Here is a 24,467-nt window from a genome sequence, read left to right as displayed (position 1 = left end):
TAATTCTGATAGGAATGCTGATATTGACATGAACGCTGATACTGACAGGAACCCGGATCAAGACAGGAATCCAGGTACAGACAGGAACCCTGATACTGACAAGAACACTGATACTGACAGGAATACTGGTACTGACAAGAACACTGATTCAGGTAGGAGCACTGATAATGACTGGAATGCTTGTTTGACAGGAATGCTGATACTGATTGGAACACTGTTGTAGGAAGGAATACTGATACTGACAGGAATACTGATTCTGACAGGAACGCTAATATCATCAGGAATACTAAAACTGACAGGGACACTGATACGGGCAGGAACACCGATACTGACAGGATTACTGACCTGACAGGAATTATGATATTGCCAGGAGCACTGATACAGGAAAACTAATACTGACAGGAATGCTGATATTGACAGGAAATCTGATACTGACAGGAATGCTGATAGAGACAGGAGCACTGATACTGAAAGGAACTGTGATACTTTCAGGAGCACTGATACAGACAGAAACACTGATGCAGACAGGAACGTTGATATTAACAGCAACACTGATATGGACAGATCACTGAATCTGACAGCATCACTGATACTGACAGGAACTCTGATACTGACAGGAACTCTGATACAAACAGGAACACTGATACTGACAGGAACACTAATTCGACAGGAACATGGAAACTGACAGGTACACTGATACTGACTAGAACACAAAAACTGACAGAAAGGTGGATACAGGCAGGAACACTGATACCGACATGAATTCTGCTACAGACCAGAACACTGACAGGAACACTGATACAGACAGGGACACTGATATTGACAGCAATGCTGATACAGACAGGAACACAGAAACTGGCAGGAATATTGATGCTGACAGGGACACTGTTTCAAGCAGGAGCACTGATATTGACCGGAATGCTGATACTGACAGGAACACTGCTACTGACAAGAACACAGAAACTGACAGAAAGGTGGATATGGACAGGAACACCGATACTGACAGGAATTCTGATACTGACCAGAACACTGACAGGAACACTGATCCTGACTGGAATGCTGATACAGACAGGAACACTGCTACAGCCGAGAATACTGATACAGACACGATCATTGATTCAGGCAGGAGCATTGAAATTGACAGGAATGCTGATACTGACAGGAACATTGATACTGACAGGAACACTGATACTCACAGGAACACTAATTCTGACAGGCGCACTGATATTGACTGTAATTTTGATACTGACAGGAACGCTGATATTGACAGGAATGCTGATTCAGACAAGAACGCTGATACTGACAAGAACACAGAAACTGCCAGAAAGTTCGAAACATGACAGGAACACTGCTACTGACAGGAACTCTGCTACAGACGAGAACACTGACAGGAACATTGATATTGTCAGGGACCCTAATATTGACAGGAACTTTGATACTGACAGGAACACTGATACTGACAGGGATACTCATATTGGCAGGAATACTGGTATTGACAAGAACACTGATGTAGGCAGGAGCACTGATAATGACAGGAATGCTTGTATTGACAGGAACACTGACACTGATAGGAACACTGGTGCAGGAAGGAATACTGATACTGAAAGGAATACTGATTCTGACAGGAACGCTAATATCATCAAGAATACTGAAACTGACAGTGGCGCTGTTACAGGCAGGAAGACCGATACTGACAGGACTATGATATTGCAAGGAGCACTAAAACTGACAGGAACACTGATACTAACAGGAACATTGATACCGACAGGAACATTGAAACCGATAGGAACACTGATACTGACAGGAATGCTTATACTGATAGAAACGTTGAAACTAACAGGAACACTGATACTAACAGGAACACAGAAAAAAAAGGAACATTTCTTATTGACAGGTACACTGATATTGACAGGAACACTGAAACTGTCAGGAACACGGATACGGACAGGAACACAGAAAAAAAAAGGTACATTTCTTAATGACAGGTACACTGATACTGACAGGAACACTGAAACTGTCAGGAACACTGATACAGAGAGGAACACAGAAAAAAAAGGTATATTTCGTAATGACAGGTACACTGATACTGACAGGAACACTGAAACTGTCAGAAACACTGATACGGACAGGAACACTGACACTGACAGGAATGTTGATACGGACAGGAACACTGATACTGACAGGAATGCTGATACAGACAGGAACACTGATGCTGACCGGAATGCTGATATGGAGAGGAACACTGATATTGACAGGAACACTGAAAATGACGGGAACACTGATACTGACAGGATCACTGTTACTGACAAGAACACTGATACTGGCAGGAACGCTGATACTGGCAGAAACACTGATACTGACAGGAACGCTGATCTTGACAGGAACACTGATACTGACAGGAACCCTGATGCTGACGGAAACACTGATACTGACAGGAACACTGATACGGACAGGAACGCTGATACTGACAGGAACACTGATTTAGGTAGGAGCACTGATATTGACAGGAATGTTTTACTGACAGGAACGCTGATAGTGACAGGAACATAGAAACTGACAGGAACGCTGATACAGACAGGAACACAGTAACAGACAAGAACACTGATACTAACAAGAATGCTGGAACTGACACAAACACTGATACAGACAGGGACGATGAGACGGTCAGAAACGCTGATACTAAGAAGAATGCTAATACTGACGGAAACACTGATACTGAGAGGAACACTAATTCTGATAGGAATGCTGATATTGACATGAACGCTGATACTGACAGGAACACGGATAAAGACAGGAATCTTGGTACAGACAGGAACCCTGATATAGACAGGAATCCTGATACTGACAAGAACACTGATACTGACAGGAATACTGGTACTGACAAGAACACTGATTCAGGCAGGAACATTGATTCAGACAGGAATGCTTGTTTGACAGAAATGCTGAGACTGATAGGAACACTGTTGCAGGAAGGAATACAGATACTGAGAAGAGTACTTATTCTGACAGGAACGCTAATATCATCAGTATTACTGAAACTGGCAGGGACACTGATACGGGCAGGAACACTGATACTGACAGGATTACTGAGACTGACAGGAATTATGATATTGACAGGAGCAGTGATACAGGAAAACTAATACTGACAGGAATGCTGATAGTGACAGGAACTTTGATACTGACAGGAATGCTGATAGAGACAGGAGCACTGATACTGAAAGGAAATATGATACGGTCAGGAGCACTGATAGAGACAGGAAAACACTGATGCAGGCAGGAATGCTGATACTGACAGCAACACTGATATGGACAGATCACTGAATCTGACAGGATCACTGATATTGACAAGAACACTGACACTGGTAGGAACACTGATACTGGCAGGAACACTGATTCAGGTAGGAGCACAGATATTGACAGGAATGCTGATACAGACTGGAACACTGTTAGTGACAGGAACATGGAAACTGACAGGAATGCTGATATAGACAGGAACACAGTAACAGACAAGAACACTGATACTAACAAGAATGCTGGAACTGACACAAACACTGATACATACAGGGACGATGATACGATCAGAAACGCTGATACTAAGAAGAATGCTAATACTGACAGAAACACTGATACTGACAGGGACACTAATTCTGATAGGAATGCTGATATTGACATGAACGCTGATACTGACAGGAACACGGATCAAGACAGGAATCCTGGTACAGACAGGAACCCTGATATAGACAGGAATCCTGATACTGACAAGAACACTGATACTGACAGGAATACTGGTACTGACAAGAAAACTGATTCAGGCAGGAGTACTGATAATGACAGGAATGCTTTTTTGACAGGAATGCTGAGACTGATAGGAACACTGTTGCAGGAAGGAATACTGATACTGACAGGAATACTGATTCTGACAGGAACGCGAATATCATCAGGAATACTGAAACTGACAGGGACACTGATACGGGCAGGAACACCGATATTGACAGGATTACTGTCACTGACAGGAATTATGATATTGCCAGGAGCACTGATACAGGAAAACTAATACTGACAGGAATGCTGATATTGACAGGAACTGATACTGACAGGAATGCTGATAGAGACAGGAGCACTGATACTGAAAAGAACTGTGACAGGGTCAGGAGCACTGACAGAGACAGTAACACTGATGCAGACAGGAACGCTGATACTAACAGCAACACTGATATGGACAGCTCACTGAATCTGACAGGATCACTGATATTGACAGGAACACTGATACTGACAGGAACACTAATTCTGACAGGAACATGGAAACTGACAGGAACACGGATACTGACTAGAACACAGAAACTGACAGAAAGGTGGATATAGGCAGGAACACTGATACTGACAGGAATTCTGCTACAGACCAGAACATTGACAGGAACACTGATACAGACAGGGACACTGATATTGACAGCAATGCTGATACAGACAGGAACACAGAAACTGGCAGGAATATTGATGCTGACAGGGACACTGTTTCAAGCAGGAGCACTGATATTGACCGGAACACTGATACTGACAAGAACAGTGCTACTGACAAGAACACAGAAACTGACAGAAAGGTGGATACGGACAGGAACACCGATACTGACAGGAATTCTGATACTGACCTGAACACTGACAGGAATGCTGATACAGACAGGAACACTGATACAGACAGGAACACTGCTACAGCTGAGAATACTGATACTGAGAGGAACATTGATTCAGGCAGGAGCATTGAAATTGACAGGAATGCTGATACTGACAGGAACATTGATAGTAATAGGAACACTGATACTGACAGGAACACTGATACTCACAGGAACACTAATTCTGACAGGCGCACTGATATTGACTGTAATTTTGATACTGACAGGAACGCTGATATTGACAGGAATGCTGATTCAGACAAGAACACTGATACTGACTGGAACACTGATACTGACTGGAACGCTGATACTGACTAGAACACAGAAACTGACCGAAAGTTGGAAACGGACAGGAACACTGCTACTGACAGGAATTCTGCTACAGACCAGAACCCTGACAGGAACATTGATATTGTCAGGGACACTGATATTGACAGGAACTTTGATACAGACAGGAACACTGATACTGACAGGGACACTGATATTGACAGGAATACTGGTACTGACAAGAACACTGATATAGGCAGGAGCACTGATAATGACAGGAATGCTTGTATTGACAGGAACGCTGACACTGATAGGAACACTGTTGCAGGAAGGAATATTGATACTGAAAGTAATACTGATTCTGACAGAAACGCTAATATCATCAGGAATACTGAAACTGACTGGGACACTGATATGGGCAGGAACACCGATCTTGACAAGATTACTGACACTGACAGGAATTATGATATTGCCAGGAGCACTGATACAGGAAAACTAATGCTGATAGGAATGCTGATATTGACAGGAACACTGATACTCACAGGAACACTAATTCTGACAGGCGCACTGATATTGACTGTAATTTTGATACTGACAGGAACGCTGATATTGACAGCAATGCTGATACAGACAGGAACACTGATACTGACAGGAACACTAAAACTGACAGGAACACTGATGCTAACAGGAACACTGATACCGACAGGAACATTGAAACCGATAGGAACACTGATACTGGCAGAAACACTGATACTGACAGGAACGCTGATCTTGACAGGAACTCTGACACTGACAGGAACCCTGATGCTGACGGAAACACGGATACTGACAAAAACACTGATACGGAGAGGAACGCTGATACTGACAGGAACACTGATTTAGGTAGGAGCACTGATATTGACAGGAATGCTTTACTGACAGGAACACTTATAGTGACAGGAACATAGAAACTGACAGGAACGCTGATACAGACAGGAACACAGCAACAGACAAGAACACTGATACTAACAAGAATGCTGGAACTGACACAAACACTGATACAGACAGGGACGATGAGACGGTCAGAAATGCTGATACTAAGAAGAATGCTAATACTGACGGAAACACTGATACTGACAGGAACACTAATTCTGATAGGAATGCTGATATTGACATGAACGCTGATACTGACAGGAACCCGGATCAAGACAGGAATCCTGGTACAGACAGGAACCCTGATATAGATAGGAATCCTGATACTGTCAAGAACACTGATACTGACAGGAATACTGGTACTGACAAGAACACTGATTCAGGCAGGAGCACTGATTCAGACAGGAATGCTTGTTTGACAGGAATGCTGATACTGATAGGAACACTGGTGCAGGAAGGGATACTGATACTGAGAGGAATACTGATTATGACAGGAACGCTAATATCATCAGGAATGCTGAAACTGACAGGGACTCTGATACGGGCAGGAACACCGATACTGACAGGATTACTGACACTGACAGGAATTATGACATTGCCAGGAGCACTGATACAGGAAAACTAATACTGACAGGAATGCTGATATTGACAGGAACTTTGATACTGACAGGAATGCTGATAGAAACAGGAGCACTGATACTGAAAGGATATATGATACGGTCAGGAACGCTGATACTGACGGAAACACTGATACTGACAAGAACACTGATACTGGTAGGAACGCTGATCCTGACAGGAACACTGTTACTGACGGGAACACTGATACTGACGGGAACACTGATGCTTACGGAAACACTGATACTGACAGGAACACTGATACGGACAGGAACGATGATACTGACAGGAACACTGATTCAGGCAGGAGCACAGATATTGACAGGAATGCTGATTCTGACAGGAACACTGATAGTGAACAGGAACATGGAAACTGACAAAATGCTGATACAGACAGGAACACAGTAACAGACAGGAACACTGATACTAACAAGAATGCTGGAACTGACACAAACACTGATACAGACAGAGACGATGATACGGTCAGAAACGCTGATACTAAGAAGAATGCTAATACTGACGGAAACACTGATACTGACAGGGACACTAATTCTGATAGGAATGCTAATTTTGACATGAATGCTGATACTGACAGGAACACGGATAAAGACAGGAATCCTGGTACAGACAGGAACCCTGATATAGACAGGAGTCCTGATACTGACAAGAACACTGATACTGACAGGAATACTGGTACTGACAAGAACACTGATTCAGGCAGGAACACTGATAATGACTGGAATGTTTGTTTGACAGGAATGCTGATACGGATAGGAACACTGTTGCCGAAAGGAACACTGATACTGAGAGGAATACGGATTCTGACAGGAACGCTAATATCATCAGGAATACTGAAACTGACAGGGACACTGATACGGGCAGGAACACCGATACTGACAGGCACACGGATAAAGACAGGACTCCTGGTACAGACAGGAACCCTGATATCGACAGGAGTCCTGATACTGACAAGAACACTGATACTGACAGGAATACTGGTACTGACAAGAACATTGATTCAGACAGGAATGCTTGTTTGACAGAAATGCTGAGACTGATAGGAACACTGTTGCAGGAAGGAATACAGATACTGAGAAGAGTACTTATTCTGACAGGAACGCTAATATCATCAGTATTACTGAAACTGACAGGGACACTGATACGGGCAGGAACACTGATACTGACAGGATTACTGAGACTGACAGGAATTATGATATTGACAGGAGCAGTGATACAGGAAAACTAATACTGACAGGAATGCTGATAGTGACAGGAACTTTGATACTGACAGGAATGCTGATAGAGACAGGAGCACTGATACTGAAAGGAAATATGATACGGTCAGGAGCACTGATAGAGACAGGAAAACACTGATGCAGGCAGGAATGCTGATACTGACAGCAACACTGATATGGACAGATCACTGAATCTGACAGGATCACTGATACAGACAGGGACACTGATACTGATAGGAACACTGATAGTGGCAGGAACACTGATACTGACAGGAACACTAATTCTGACAGGAACATGGAAACTGACAGGAACACTGATACTGACTAGAACACAGAAACTGACAGAAAGGTGGATATAGGCAGGAACACTGATACTGACAGGAATTCTGCTACAGACCAGAACACTGACAGGAACACTGATACAGACAGGGACACTGATATTGACAGCAATGCTGATACAGACAGGAACACAGAAACTGGCCGGAATATTGATGTTGACAGGGACACTGTTTCAAGCAGGAGCACTGATATTGACCGGAACACTGATACTGACAGGAACACTGCTACTGACAAGAACACAGAAACTGACAGAAAGGTGGATATGGACAGGAACACTGATACTGACAGGAATTCTGATACTGATCAGAACACTGACAGGAACACTGATCCTGACAGGAATGCTGATACAGTCAGGAACATGGATACGGACAGGAACACTGCTACTTCCGAGAATACTGATACTGAGAGGATCATTAATTCAGGCAGGAGCACTGAAATTGACAGGAATGCTGATATTGACAGGAACATTGATAGTGATAGGAACACTGATACTGACAGGAACACTGATACTCATAAGAACACTAATTCTGACAGGCGCACTGATATTGACAGTAATTTTCATACTGACAGGAACGCTGATATTGACAGGAATGCTGATTCAGACAGGAATGCTGATACAGACAAGAATGCTGATACTGACAGGAACACGGATAAAGACAGGAACCCTGGTATAGACAGGAACCCTGATATAGACAGGAATCCTGATACTGACAAGAACACTGATACTGACAGGGACACTGATATTGACAGGAATACTGGTTCTGACAAGAACACACACGTAGGCAGGATCACTGATAATGACAGGAATGCTTTTATTGATAGGAACGCTGACACTGATAGGAACAGTGTTGCACGAAGGAATACTGATAGTGAGAGGAATACTGATTCTGACAGGCACGCTAATATAATCAGGAATACTGAAACTGACAGGAGCGCTGTTACGGGCAGGAACATTGATATTCACAGGAACACTAATTCTGACAGGCGCACTGATATTGACAGTAATTTTGATACTGACAGGAACACTGATCCTGACAGGAATGCTGATACAGTCAGGAACACTGATACTGACAGGAACACTGTTAATGACAGGAACACTGATGCTGACAAGAACACTGATGCTGACAGGAATATTGATACTGACAGGAACACTAAAACTGACAGGAACACTGATACTAACAGGAACACTGATACTGACGGGAACACTGAAACTGATGGGAACACTGATACTGACAGGAACACTGATGCTGACAGGAACACTGAAACTGACGCGAACACTGATACTGACAGGAACACTGATACTAACAGCAACACTGATGCTGACGGGAACACTGATACAGACATGAACTCTGATACTCTCATGAATACTGATACTGATAGGAACACAAAAAATGACAGGAACACTGATACTGACAGGAACACTAATTCTGACAGGAACATGGAAACTGACAGGAACACTGATACTGACTAGAACACAGAAACTGACAGAAAGGTGGATATAGGCAGGAACACTGATACTGACAGGAATTCTGCTACAGACCAGAACACTGACAGGAACACTGATACAGACACGGACACTGATATTGACAGCAATGCTGATACAGACAGGAACACAGAAACTGGCGGGAATATTGATGCTGACAGGGACACTGTTTCAAGCAGAAGCACTGATATTGACCGGAACGCTGATACTGACAGGAACACTGCTACTGAGAAGAACACAGAAACTGACAGAAAGGTGGATACGGACAGGAACACCGATACTGACAGGAATTCTGATACTGATCAGAACACTGACAGGAACACTGATCCTGACAGGAATTCTGATAAAGACAGGAACACTGCTACTGCTGAGAATACTGATACTGAGAGGAACATTGATTCAGGCAGGAACACTGAAATTGATAGGAATGCTGATACTGACAGGAACATTGATAGTGATAGGAACATTGATACTGACAGGAACACTGATACTCACAGGAACACTAGTTCTGACAGGCGCACTTATATTTACAGTGATTTTGATTCTGACAGGAACGCTCATATTGACAGGAATGCTGATTCAGACAGGAACACTGATACTGACAGGAACGCTGATACTGACAAGAACACAGAAACTGACAGAAAGGTGGATATGGACAGGAACACTGCTACTGACAGGAATTCTGCTACAGACCAGAACCCTGACAGGAACATTGATATTGACAGGGACACTGATATTGACAGGAATGCTGATACAGACAGGAATGCTGATACTGACAGGAATACTGGCACTGACAAGAACACTGATGTAGGCAGGAGCACTGATGATGACTGGAATGCTTTTATTGACAGGAACGCTGATACTGATACGAACACAGGTGCGGGAAGGAATACTGATACTGAGAGGAATACTGATTCTGACAGGAACGTTAATACCATCAGGAATACTGAAACTGACAGGGGCGCTGTTACGGACAGGAACACCGATACTGACAGGATTACTGACACTGACAGGAATTATGACATTGCCAGGAGCACTAATACAGGAAAACTAATACAGACAGGAATGCTGATATTGACAGGAATGCTGATACATACAGGAACACTGATATTGACAGGAACACTAAAACTGACAGGAACACTGATACTAACAGGAACACTGATACCGACAGGAACATTGATACCAACAGGAACACTGATACTGACAGGAACACTGATACTGACAGGAACACTGATGGTGACGGAAACACTGATACTGACAGAGACACTGATAAGGACAGGAACACTGATCCTGACAGGAACACTGATCCTGTCAGGAACACTGATGCTAACGGAAACACTGATACTGACAGGGACACTGATACGGACAGGAACGCTGATACTGACAGGAACACTGATACTGGCAGGAATACTGATACTGACAGGAACGCTGATACTGACGGAAACACTGATACTGACAGGAACACTGATTCAGGTAGGAGCACAGATATTGACAGGAATGCTGATACTGACAGGAACATTGATACTGACAGGAACATGGAAACTGACAGGAACGCTGATACAAACAGGAACACAGTAACAGACAAGAACACTGATACTAACAAGAATGCTGGAACTGACACAAACACTGATACAGACAGGGACAATGAGACGGTCAGAAACGCTGATACTAAGAAGAATGCTAATACTGACCGAAACACTGATACTGACAGGAACACTAATTCTGATAGGAATGCTGATATTGTCATGAATGCTGATACTGACAGGAACACGGATAAAGACAGGAATCCTGGTACAGACAGGAACCTTGATATAGACAGGAATCCTGATACTGACAAGAACACTGATACTGACAGGAATACTGGTACTGACAAGAACACTGATTCAGGCAGGAGCACTGATAATGACAGGAATGCTTGTTTGACAGGAATGCTGAGACTGATAGGAACACCATTGCAGGAAGGAATACTGATACTGAGAGGTATGCAGATTCTGACAGGAACGCTAATATCATCGGGAATACTGAAACTGACAAGAACACCGATACTGACTGGAATTCTGATACTGACCAGAACACTGACAGGAACATTGATCCTGACTGGAATGCTGATACAGACAGGAACACTGCTACTGCCAAAAATACTAATACTGACAGATCATTGATTCAGGCAGGAGCACTGAAATTGACAGGAATGCTGATACTGACAGGAACATTGATAGTGATAGGAACACTGATACTGACAGGAACACTGATTCTCACAGGAACACTGATACAGACAGGAGTGCTGATACAGACAGGAATGCTGATACTGACAGGAATACTGGTACTGACAAGAACACTGATGTAGGCAGGAGTACTGATAATGACAGGAATGCTTGTTTGACAGGAATGCTGATACTGATAGGAACACTGTTGCAGGAAGGAATACTGATACTGAGAGGAATACTGATTCTGACAGGAACGCTAATATCATCAGGAATACTGAAACTGACAGGGACACTGATACGGGCAGGAACACCGATACTGACAGGAACACTGATACTGACAGGAATATTGATACCGACAGGAACACTGCTACTGACAGCAACACTGAATCTGTCAGGAACACTGATACTTACAGGAATGCTGATACTGACAGGAACATTGATACTGACAGGAAAGCTGATACTGACAGGAACACTGATGGTGACAGGAATGCTGATACGGACAGGAACACTAATATTGATGGTAACACTGAAACTGACGGGAACACTGATGATGAAAGGAACACTGATACTGACAGGAACACTGATGATGACAGGAACACTGATGCTGACGGGAACACTGATACTGACAGGAACACTGATACTGGCAGGAATGCTGATACGGACAGGAACATTGATACTGACAGGAACACAGAAACTGACGGGAACACTGATACATGACAGGAAGACTGATAATGATAGGAACAATGATGCTGACAGGAACACTGATGCTGACGGGAACACTGATACTGACAGGAACACTGATACAGACAGGAAGACTGATACTGACAGGAACACTGATACGGACAAGAACACTGATACTGGCAGGAACGCTGATACTGGCAGGAATACTGATACTGACAGGAACACTGATACTGACAGGAATGCTGATACGGACAGGAACACTGATACTGAATGTAACACAGAAACTGACGGGAACACTGATACATGACAGGAACACTGATAATGACAGGAACACTGATGCTGACAGGAACACTGATGCTGACGGGAACACTGATACTGACAGGAACACTGATACTGATAGGTACATGGATAAAGATGGGAACATTGATACTAACAGAGACACAGATACTGATGGAAACACAGATACTGACAGGAACGCTGATATCAACAGGATCACTGATACAGACAGGAACACTGTTACTGACAAGAACACTGATACTGACAGGATTACTGAGACTGACAGGAATTATGATATTGACAGGAGCAGTGATACAGGAAAACTAATACTGACAGGAATGCTGATAGTGACAGGAACTTTGATACTGACAGGAATGCTGATAGAGACAGGAGCACTGATACTGAAAGGAAATATGATACGGTCAGGAGCACTGATAGAGACAGGAAAACACTGATGCAGGCAGGAATGCTGATACTGACAGCAACACTGATATGGACAGATCACTGAATCTGACAGGATCACTGATATTGACAAGAACACTGACACTGGTAGGAACACTGATACTGGCAGGAACACTGATTCAGGTAGGAGCACAGATATTGACAGGAATGCTGATACAGACTGGAACACTGTTAGTGACAGGAACATGGAAACTGACAGGAATGCTGATATAGACAGGAACACAGTAACAGACAAGAACACTGATACTAACAAGAATGCTGGAACTGACACAAACACTGATACATACAGGGACGATGATACGATCAGAAACGCTGATACTAAGAAGAATGCTAATACTGACAGAAACACTGATACTGACAGGGACACTAATTCTGATAGGAATGCTGATATTGACATGAACGCTGATACTGACAGGAACACGGATCAAGACAGGAATCCTGGTACAGACAGGAACCCTGATATAGACAGGAATCCTGATACTGACAAGAACACTGATACTGACAGGAATACTGGTACTGACAAGAAAACTGATTCAGGCAGGAGTACTGATAATGACAGGAATGCTTTTTTGACAGGAATGCTGAGACTGATAGGAACACTGTTGCAGGAAGGAATACTGATACTGACAGGAATACTGATTATGACAGGAACGCGAATATCATCAGGAATACTGAAACTGACAGGGACACTGATACGGGCAGGAACACCGATATTGACAGGATTACTGTCACTGACAGGAATTATGATATTGCCAGGAGCACTGATACAGGAAAACTAATACTGACAGGAATGCTGATATTGACAGGAACTGATACTGACAGGAATGCTGATAGAGACAGGAGCACTGATACTGAAAAGAACTGTGACAGGGTCAGGAGCACTGACAGAGACAGTAACACTGATGCAGACAGGAACGCTGATACTAACAGCAACACTGATATGGACAGCTCACTGAATCTGACAGGATCACTGATATTGACAGGAACACTGATACTGACAGGAACACTAATTCTGACAGGAACATGGAAACTGACAGGAACACGGATACTGACTAGAACACAGAAACTGACAGAAAGGTGGATATAGGCAGGAACACTGATACTGACAGGAATTCTGCTACAGACCAGAACATTGACAGGAACACTGATACAGACAGGGACACTGATATTGACAGCAATGCTGATACAGACAGGAACACAGAAACTGGCAGGAATATTGATGCTGACAGGGACACTGTTTCAAGCAGGAGCACTGATATTGACCGGAACACTGATACTGACAAGAACAGTGCTACTGACAAGAACACAGAAACTGACAGAAAGGTGGATACGGACAGGAACACCGATACTGACAGGAATTCTGATACTGACCTGAACACTGACAGGAATGCTGATACAGACAGGAACACTGATACAGACAGGAACACTGCTACAGCTGAGAATACTGATACTGAGAGGAACATTGATTCAGGCAGGAGCATTGAAATTGACAGGAATGCTGATACTGACAGGAACATTGATAGTAATAGGAACACTGATACTGACAGGAACACTGATACTCACAGGAACACTAATTCTGACAGGCGCACTGATATTGACTGTAATTTTGATACTGACAGGAACGCTGATATTGACAGGAATGCTGATTCAGACAAGAACACTGATACTGACTGGAACACTGATACTGACTGGAACGCTGATACTGACTAGAACACAGAAACTGACCGAAAGTTGGAAACGGACAGGAACACTGCTACTGACAGGAATTCTGCTACAGACCAGAACCCTGACAGGAACATTGATATTGTCAGGGACACTGATATTGACAGGAACTTTGATACAGACAGGAACACTGATACTGACAGGGACACTGATATTGACAGGAATACTGGTACTGACAAGAACACTGATATAGGCAGGAGCACTGATAATGACAGGAATGCTTGTATTGACAGGAACGCTGACACTGATAGGAACACTGTTGCAGGAAGGAATATTGATACTGAAAGTAATACTGATTCTGACAGAAACGCTAATATCATCAGGAATACTGAAACTGACTGGGACACTGATATGGGCAGGAACACCGATCTTGACAAGATTACTGACACTGACAGGAATTATAATATTGCCAGGAGCACTGATACAGGAAAACTAATGCTGATAGGAATGCTGATATTGACAGGAACACTGATACTCACAGGAACACTAATTCTGACAGGCGCACTGATATTGACTGTAATTTTGATACTGACAGGAACGCTGATATTGACAGCAATGCTGATACAGACAGGAACACTGATACTGACAGGAACACTAAAACTGACAGGAACACTGATGCTAACAGGAACACTGATACCGACAGGAACATTGAAACCGATAGGAACACTGATACTGGCAGAAACACTGATACTGACAGGAACGCTGATCTTGACAGGAACTCTGACACTGACAGGAACCCTGATGCTGACGGAAACACGGATACTGACAAAAACACTGATACGGAGAGGAACGCTGATACTGACAGGAACACTGATTTAGGTAGGAGCACTGATATTGACAGGAATGCTTTACTGACAGGAACACTTATAGTGACAGGAACATAGAAACTGACAGGAACGCTGATACAGACAGGAACACAGCAACAGACAAGAACACTGATACTGACAGGAATACTGGTACTGACAAGAACACTGATTCAGGCAGGAGCACTGATTCAGACAGGAATGCTTGTTTGACAGGAATGCTGATACTGATAGGAACACTGGTGCAGGAAGGGATACTGATACTGAGAGGAATACTGATTATGACAGGAACGCTAATATCATCAGGAATACTGAAACTGACAGGGACTCTGATACGGGCAGGAACACCGATACTGACAGGATTACTGACACTGACAGGAATTATGACATTGCCAGGAGCACTGATACAGGAAAACTAATACTGACAGGAATGCTGATATTGACAGGAACTTTGATACTGACAGGAATGCTGATAGAAACAGGAGCACTGATACTGAAAGGATATATGATACGGTCAGGAACGCTGATACTGACGGAAACACTGATACTGACAAGAACACTGATACTGGTAGGAACGCTGATCCTGACAGGAACACTGTTACTGCCGGGAACACTGATACTGACGGGAACACTGATGCTTACGGAAACACTGATACTGACAGGAACACTGATACGGACAGGAACGATGATACTGACAGGAACACTGATTCAGGCAGGAGCACAGATATTGACAGGAATGCTGATTCTGACAGGAACACTGATAGTGAACAGGAACATGGAAACTGACAAAATGCTGATACAGACAGGAACACAGTAACAGACAGGAACACTGATACTAACAAGAATGCTGGAACTGACACAAACACTGATACAGACAGAGACGATGATACGGTCAGAAACGCTGATACTAAGAAGAATGCTAATACTGACGGAAACACTGATACTGACAGGGACACTAATTCTGATAGGAATGCTAATTTTGACATGAATGCTGATACTGACAGGAACACGGATAAAGACAGGAATCCTGGTACAGACAGGAACCCTGATATAGACAGGAGTCCTGATACTGACAAGAACACTGATACTGACAGGAATACTGGTACTGACAAGAACACTGATTCAGGCAGGAACACTGATAATGACTGGAATGTTTGTTTGACAGGAATGCTGATACGGATAGGAACACTGTTGCCGAAAGGAACACTGATACTGAGAGGAATACGGATTCTGACAGGAACGCTAATATCATCAGGAATACTGAAACTGACAGGGACACTGATACGGGCAGGAACACCGATACTGACAGGCACACGGATAAAGACAGGACTCCTGGTACAGACAGGAACCCTGATATCGACAGGAGTCCTGATACTGACAAGAACACTGATACTGACAGGAATACTGGTACTGACAAGAACATTGATTCAGACAGGAATGCTTGTTTGACAGAAATGCTGAGACTGATAGGAACACTGTTGCAGGAAGGAATACAGATACTGAGAAGAGTACTTATTCTGACAGGAACGCTAATATCATCAGTATTACTGAAACTGACAGGGACACTGATACGGGCAGGAACACTGATACTGACAGGATTACTGAGACTGACAGGAATTATGATATTGACAGGAGCAGTGATACAGGAAAACTAATACTGACAGGAATGCTGATAGTGACAGGAACTTTGATACTGACAGGAATGCTGATAGAGACAGGAGCACTGATACTGAAAGGAAATATGATACGGTCAGGAGCACTGATAGAGACAGGAAAACACTGATGCAGGCAGGAATGCTGATACTGACAGCAACACTGATATGGACAGATCACTGAATCTGACAGGATCACTGATACAGACAGGGACACTGATACTGATAGGAACACTGATAGTGGCAGGAACACTGATACTGACAGGAACACTAATTCTGACAGGAACATGGAAACTGACAGGAACACTGATACTGACTAGAACACAGAAACTGACAGAAAGGTGGATATAGGCAGGAACACTGATACTGACAGGAATTCTGCTACAGACCAGAACACTGACAGGAACACTGATACAGACAGGGACACTGATATTGACAGCAATGCTGATACAGACAGGAACACAGAAACTGGCCGGAATATTGATGTTGACAGGGACACTGTTTCAAGCAGGAGCACTGATATTGACCGGAACACTGATACTGACAGGAACACTGCTACTGACAAGAACACAGAAACTGACAGAAAGGTGGATATGGACAGGAACACTGATACTGACAGGAATTCTGATACTGATCAGAACACTGACAGGAACACTGATCCTGACAGGAATGCTGATACAGTCAGGAACATGGATACGGACAGGAACACTGCTACTTCCGAGAATACTGATACTGAGAGGATCATTGATTCAGGCAGGAGCACTGAAATTGACAGGAATGCTGATATTGACAGGAACATTGATAGTGATAGGAACACTGATACTGACAGGAACACTGATACTCATAAGAACACTAATTCTGACAGGCGCACTGATATTGACAGTAATTTTCATACTGACAGGAACGCTGATATTGACAGGAATGCTGATTCAGACAGGAATGCTGATACAGACAAGAATGCTGATACTGACAGGAACACGGATAAAGACAGGAACCCTGGTATAGACAGGAACCCTGATATAGACAGGAATCCTGATACTGACAAGAACACTGATACTGACAGGGACACTGATATTGACAGGAATACTGGTTCTGACAAGAACACACACGTAGGCAGGATCACTGATAATGACAGGAATGCTTTTATTGATAGGAACGCTGACACTGATAGGAACAGTGTTGCACGAAGGAATACTGATAGTGAGAGGAATACTGATTCTGACAGGCACGCTAATATAATCAGGAATACTGAAACTGACAGGAGCGCTGTTACGGGCAGGAACATTGATATTCACAGGAACACTAATTCTGACAGGCGCACTGATATTGACAGTAATTTTGATACTGACAGGAACACTGATCCTGACAGGAATGCTGATACAGTCAGGAACACTGATACTGACAGGAACACTGTTAATGACAGGAACACTGATGCTGACAAGAACACTGATGCTGACAGGAATATTGATACTGACAGGAACACTAAAACTGACAGGAACACTGATACTAACAGGAACACTGATACTGACGGGAACACTGAAACTGATGGGAACACTGATACTGACAGGAACACTGATGCTGACAGGAACACTGAAACTGACGCGAACACTGATACTGACAGGAACACTGATACTAACAGCAACACTGATGCTGACGGGAACACTGATACAGACATGAACTCTGATACTCTCATGAATACTGATACTGATAGGAACACAAAAAATGACAGGAACACTGATACTGACAGGAACACTAATTCTGACAGGAACATGGAAACTGACAGGAACACTGATACTGACTAGAACACAGAAACTGACAGAAAGGTGGATATAGGCAGGAACACTGATACTGACAGGAATTCTGCTACAGACCAGAACACTGACAGGAACACTGATACAGACACGGACACTGATATTGACAGCAATGCTGATACAGACAGGAACACAGAAACTGGCGGGAATATTGATGCTGACAGGGACACTGTTTCAAGCAGAAGCACTGATATTGACCGGAACGCTGATACTGACAGGAACACTGCTACTGAGAAGAACACAGAAACTGACAGAAAGGTGGATACGGACAGGAACACCGATACTGACAGGAATTCTGATACTGATCAGAACACTGACAGGAACACTGATCCTGACAGGAATTCTGATAAAGACAGGAACACTGCTACTGCTGAGAATACTGATACTGAGAGGAACATTGATTCAGGCAGGAACACTGAAATTGATAGGAATGCTGATACTGACAGGAACATTGATAGTGATAGGAACATTGATACTGACAGGAACACTGATACTCACAGGAACACTAGTTCTGACAGGCGCACTTATATTTACAGTGATTTTGATTCTGACAGGAACGCTCATATTGACAGGAATGCTGATTCAGACAGGAACACTGATACTGACAGGAACGCTGATACTGACAAGAACACAGAAACTGACAGAAAGGTGGATATGGACAGGAACACTGCTACTGACAGGAATTCTGCTACAGACCAGAACCCTGACAGGAACATTGATATTGACAGGGACACTGATATTGACAGGAATGCTGATACAGACAGGAATGCTGATACTGACAGGAATACTGGCACTGACAAGAACACTGATGTAGGCAGGAGCACTGATGATGACTGGAATGCTTTTATTGACAGGAACGCTGATACTGATACGAACACAGGTGCGGGAAGGAATACTGATACTGAGAGGAATACTGATTCTGACAGGAACGTTAATACCATCAGGAATACTGAAACTGACAGGGGCGCTGTTACGGACAGGAACACCGATACTGACAGGATTACTGACACTGACAGGAATTATGACATTGCCAGGAGCACTAATACAGGAAAACTAATACAGACAGGAATGCTGATATTGACAGGAATGCTGATACATACAGGAACACTGATATTGACAGGAACACTAAAACTGACAGGAACACTGATACTAACAGGAACACTGATACCGACAGGAACATTGATACCAACAGGAACACTGATACTGACAGGAACACTGATACTGACAGGAACACTGATGGTGACGGAAACACTGATACTGACAGAGACACTGATAAGGACAGGAACACTGATCCTGACAGGAACACTGATCCTGTCAGGAACACTGATGCTAACGGAAACACTGATACTGACAGGGACACTGATACGGACAGGAACGCTGATACTGACAGGAACACTGATACTGGCAGGAATACTGATACTGACAGGAACGCTGATACTGACGGAAACACTGATACTGACAGGAACACTGATTCAGGTAGGAGCACAGATATTGACAGGAATGCTGATACTGACAGGAACATTGATACTGACAGGAACATGGAAACTGACAGGAACGCTGATACAAACAGGAACACAGTAACAGACAAGAACACTGATACTAACAAGAATGCTGGAACTGACACAAACACTGATACAGACAGGGACAATGAGACGGTCAGAAACGCTGATACTAAGAAGAATGCTAATACTGACCGAAACACTGATACTGACAGGAACACTAATTCTGATAGGAATGCTGATATTGTCATGAATGCTGATACTGACAGGAACACGGATAAAGACAGGAATCCTGGTACAGACAGGAACCTTGATATAGACAGGAATCCTGATACTGACAAGAACACTGATACTGACAGGAATACTGGTACTGACAAGAACACTGATTCAGGCAGGAGCACTGATAATGACAGGAATGCTTGTTTGACAGGAATGCTGAGACTGATAGGAACACCATTGCAGGAAGGAATACTGATACTGAGAGGTATGCAGATTCTGACAGGAACGCTAATATCATCGGGAATACTGAAACTGACAAGAACACCGATACTGACTGGAATTCTGATACTGACCAGAACACTGACAGGAACATTGATCCTGACTGGAATGCTGATACAGACAGGAACACTGCTACTGCCAAAAATACTAATACTGACAGATCATTGATTCAGGCAGGAGCACTGAAATTGACAGGAATGCTGATACTGACAGGAACATTGATAGTGATAGGAACACTGATACTGACAGGAACACTGATTCTCACAGGAACACTGATACAGACAGGAGTGCTGATACAGACAGGAATGCTGATACTGACAGGAATACTGGTACTGACAAGAACACTGATGTAGGCAGGAGTACTGATAATGACAGGAATGCTTGTTTGACAGGAATGCTGATACTGATAGGAACACTGTTGCAGGAAGGAATACTGATACTGAGAGGAATACTGATTCTGACAGGAACGCTAATATCATCAGGAATACTGAAACTGACAGGGACACTGATACGGGCAGGAACACCGATACTGACAGGAACACTGATACTGACAGGAATATTGATACCGACAGGAACACTGCTACTGACAGCAACACTGAATCTGTCAGGAACACTGATACTTACAGGAATGCTGATACTGACAGGAACATTGATACTGACAGGAAAGCTGATACTGACAGGAACACTGATGGTGACAGGAATGCTGATACGGACAGGAACACTAATATTGATGGTAACACTGAAACTGACGGGAACACTGATGATGAAAGGAACACTGATACTGACAGGAACACTGATGATGACAGGAACACTGATGCTGACGGGAACACTGATACTGACAGGAACACTGATACTGGCAGGAATGCTGATACGGACAGGAACATTGATACTGACAGGAACACAGAAACTGACGGGAACACTGATACATGACAGGAAGACTGATAATGATAGGAACAATGATGCTGACAGGAACACTGATGCTGACGGGAACACTGATACTGACAGGAACACTGATACAGACAGGAAGACTGATACTGACAGGAACACTGATACGGACAAGAACACTGATACTGGCAGGAACGCTGATACTGGCAGGAATACTGATACTGACAGGAACACTGATACTGACAGGAATGCTGATACGGACAGGAACACTGATACTGAATGTAACACAGAAACTGACGGGAACACTGATACATGACAGGAACACTGATAATGACAGGAACACTGATGCTGACAGGAACACTGATGCTGACGGGAACACTGATACTGACAGGAACACTGATACTGATAGGTACATGGATAAAGATGGGAACATTGATACTAACAGAGACACAGATACTGATGGAAACACAGATACTGACAGGAACGCTGATATCAACAGGATCACTGATACAGACAGGAACACTGTTACTGACAAGAACACTGATACTGGCAGGAACACTGATACTGACAGGAACACTGATCCTGACAGGAATTCTGGTACAGACCAGAACACTGACAGGAACACTGATACAGACAGGGACACTGATATTGACAGGAATGCTGATACAGACAGGAACACAGAAACTGACAGGAACACTGATACAAACAGGAACACTGATACTGACAGGAACACTGAAACTGATGGGAACACTGATACTGACAGGAACACTGATACTGACAGGAACACTGATGCTGACAGGAACACTGAAACTGACGCGAACACTGATACTGACAGCAACACTGATACTGACAGGAACACTGATACAGACATGAACTCTGATACTCTCAGGAATGCTGATACTGACAGGAACACTGATAGTGGCAGGAACACTGATACTGACAGGAACACTAATTCTGACAGGAACATGGAAACTGACAGGTACACTGATACTGACTAGAACACAGAAACTGACAGAAAGGTGGATATAGGCAGGAACACTGATACTGACAGGAATTCTGCTACAGACCAGAACACTGACAGGAACACTGATACAGACAGGGACACTGATATTGACAGCAATGCTGATACAGACAGGAACACAGAAACTGGCGGGAATATTGATGCTGACAGGGACACTGTTTCAAGCAGCAGCACTGATATTGAACACAATGCTGATACTGACAGGAACACTGCTACTGAGAAGAACACAGAAACTGACAGAAAGGTGGATACGGACACGAACACCGATACTGACAGGAATTCTGATACTGACCAGAACACTGACAGGAACACTGATCCTGACAGGAATTCTGATACAGACAGGAACATTGCTACTGCCAAGAATACTGATACTGAGAGGAACATTGATTCAGGCAGGAACACTGAAATTGACAGGAATGCTGATATTGACAGGAACATTGATAGTGATAAGGAACACTGATACTGACAGGAACACTGATACTCACAGGAACACTAATTCTGACAGGCGCACTGATATTTTCAGTAATTTTGATTCTGACAGGAACGCTGATATTGACAGGAATGCTGATTCAGACAGGAACACTGATACTGATAGGAACGCTGATACTGACAAGAACACAGAAACTGACAGAAAGGTGGATATGGACAGGAACACTGCTACTGACAGGAATTCTGCTACAGACCAGAACCCTGACAGGAACATTGATATTGACAGGGACACGGATATTGACAGGAATGCTGATACAGACAGGAATGCTGATACTGACAGGAATACTGGTACTGACAAGAACACTGATACAGGCAGGAGCACTGATGATGACAGGAATGCTTGTATTGACTGGAACGCTGACACTGATACGAACACAGGTGCGGGAAGGAATACTGAGACTGGGAGGAATACTGATTCTGACAGGAACGCTAATATCATCAGGAGTACTGAAACTGACAGGGGCGCTGTTGCGGGCAGGAACACCGATACTGACAGGATTACTGACACTGACAGGAATTATGATATTGCCAGGTGCACTAATGCAGGAAAACTAATACAGACAGGAATGCTGATATTGACAGGAATGCTGATGCTGACGGGAACACTGATACTGACAGGAACACTGATACGGACAGGAACACTGATACTGACAGGAACACTGATACTGACAAGAACACTGATACTGGCAGGAACACTGATACTGGCAGGAACACTGATACTGACAGGAACACTGATCCTGACAGGAATTCTGCTACAGACCAGAACACTGACAGGAACACTGATACAGACAGGGACACTGATATTGACAGGAATGCTGATACAGACAGGAACACAGAAACTGACAGGAACACTGATACTAACAGGAACACTGATACTGACGGGAACACTGAAACTGATGGGACCACTGATACTGACAGGAACACTGATACTGACAGGAACACT

Source organism: Hemiscyllium ocellatum, chromosome 20, assembly GCF_020745735.1.
Source record: "Hemiscyllium ocellatum isolate sHemOce1 chromosome 20, sHemOce1.pat.X.cur, whole genome shotgun sequence".
NCBI classification, from domain to species: Eukaryota; Metazoa; Chordata; class Chondrichthyes; order Orectolobiformes; family Hemiscylliidae; genus Hemiscyllium; species Hemiscyllium ocellatum.
This window is presented reverse-complemented; position numbering follows the sequence as displayed.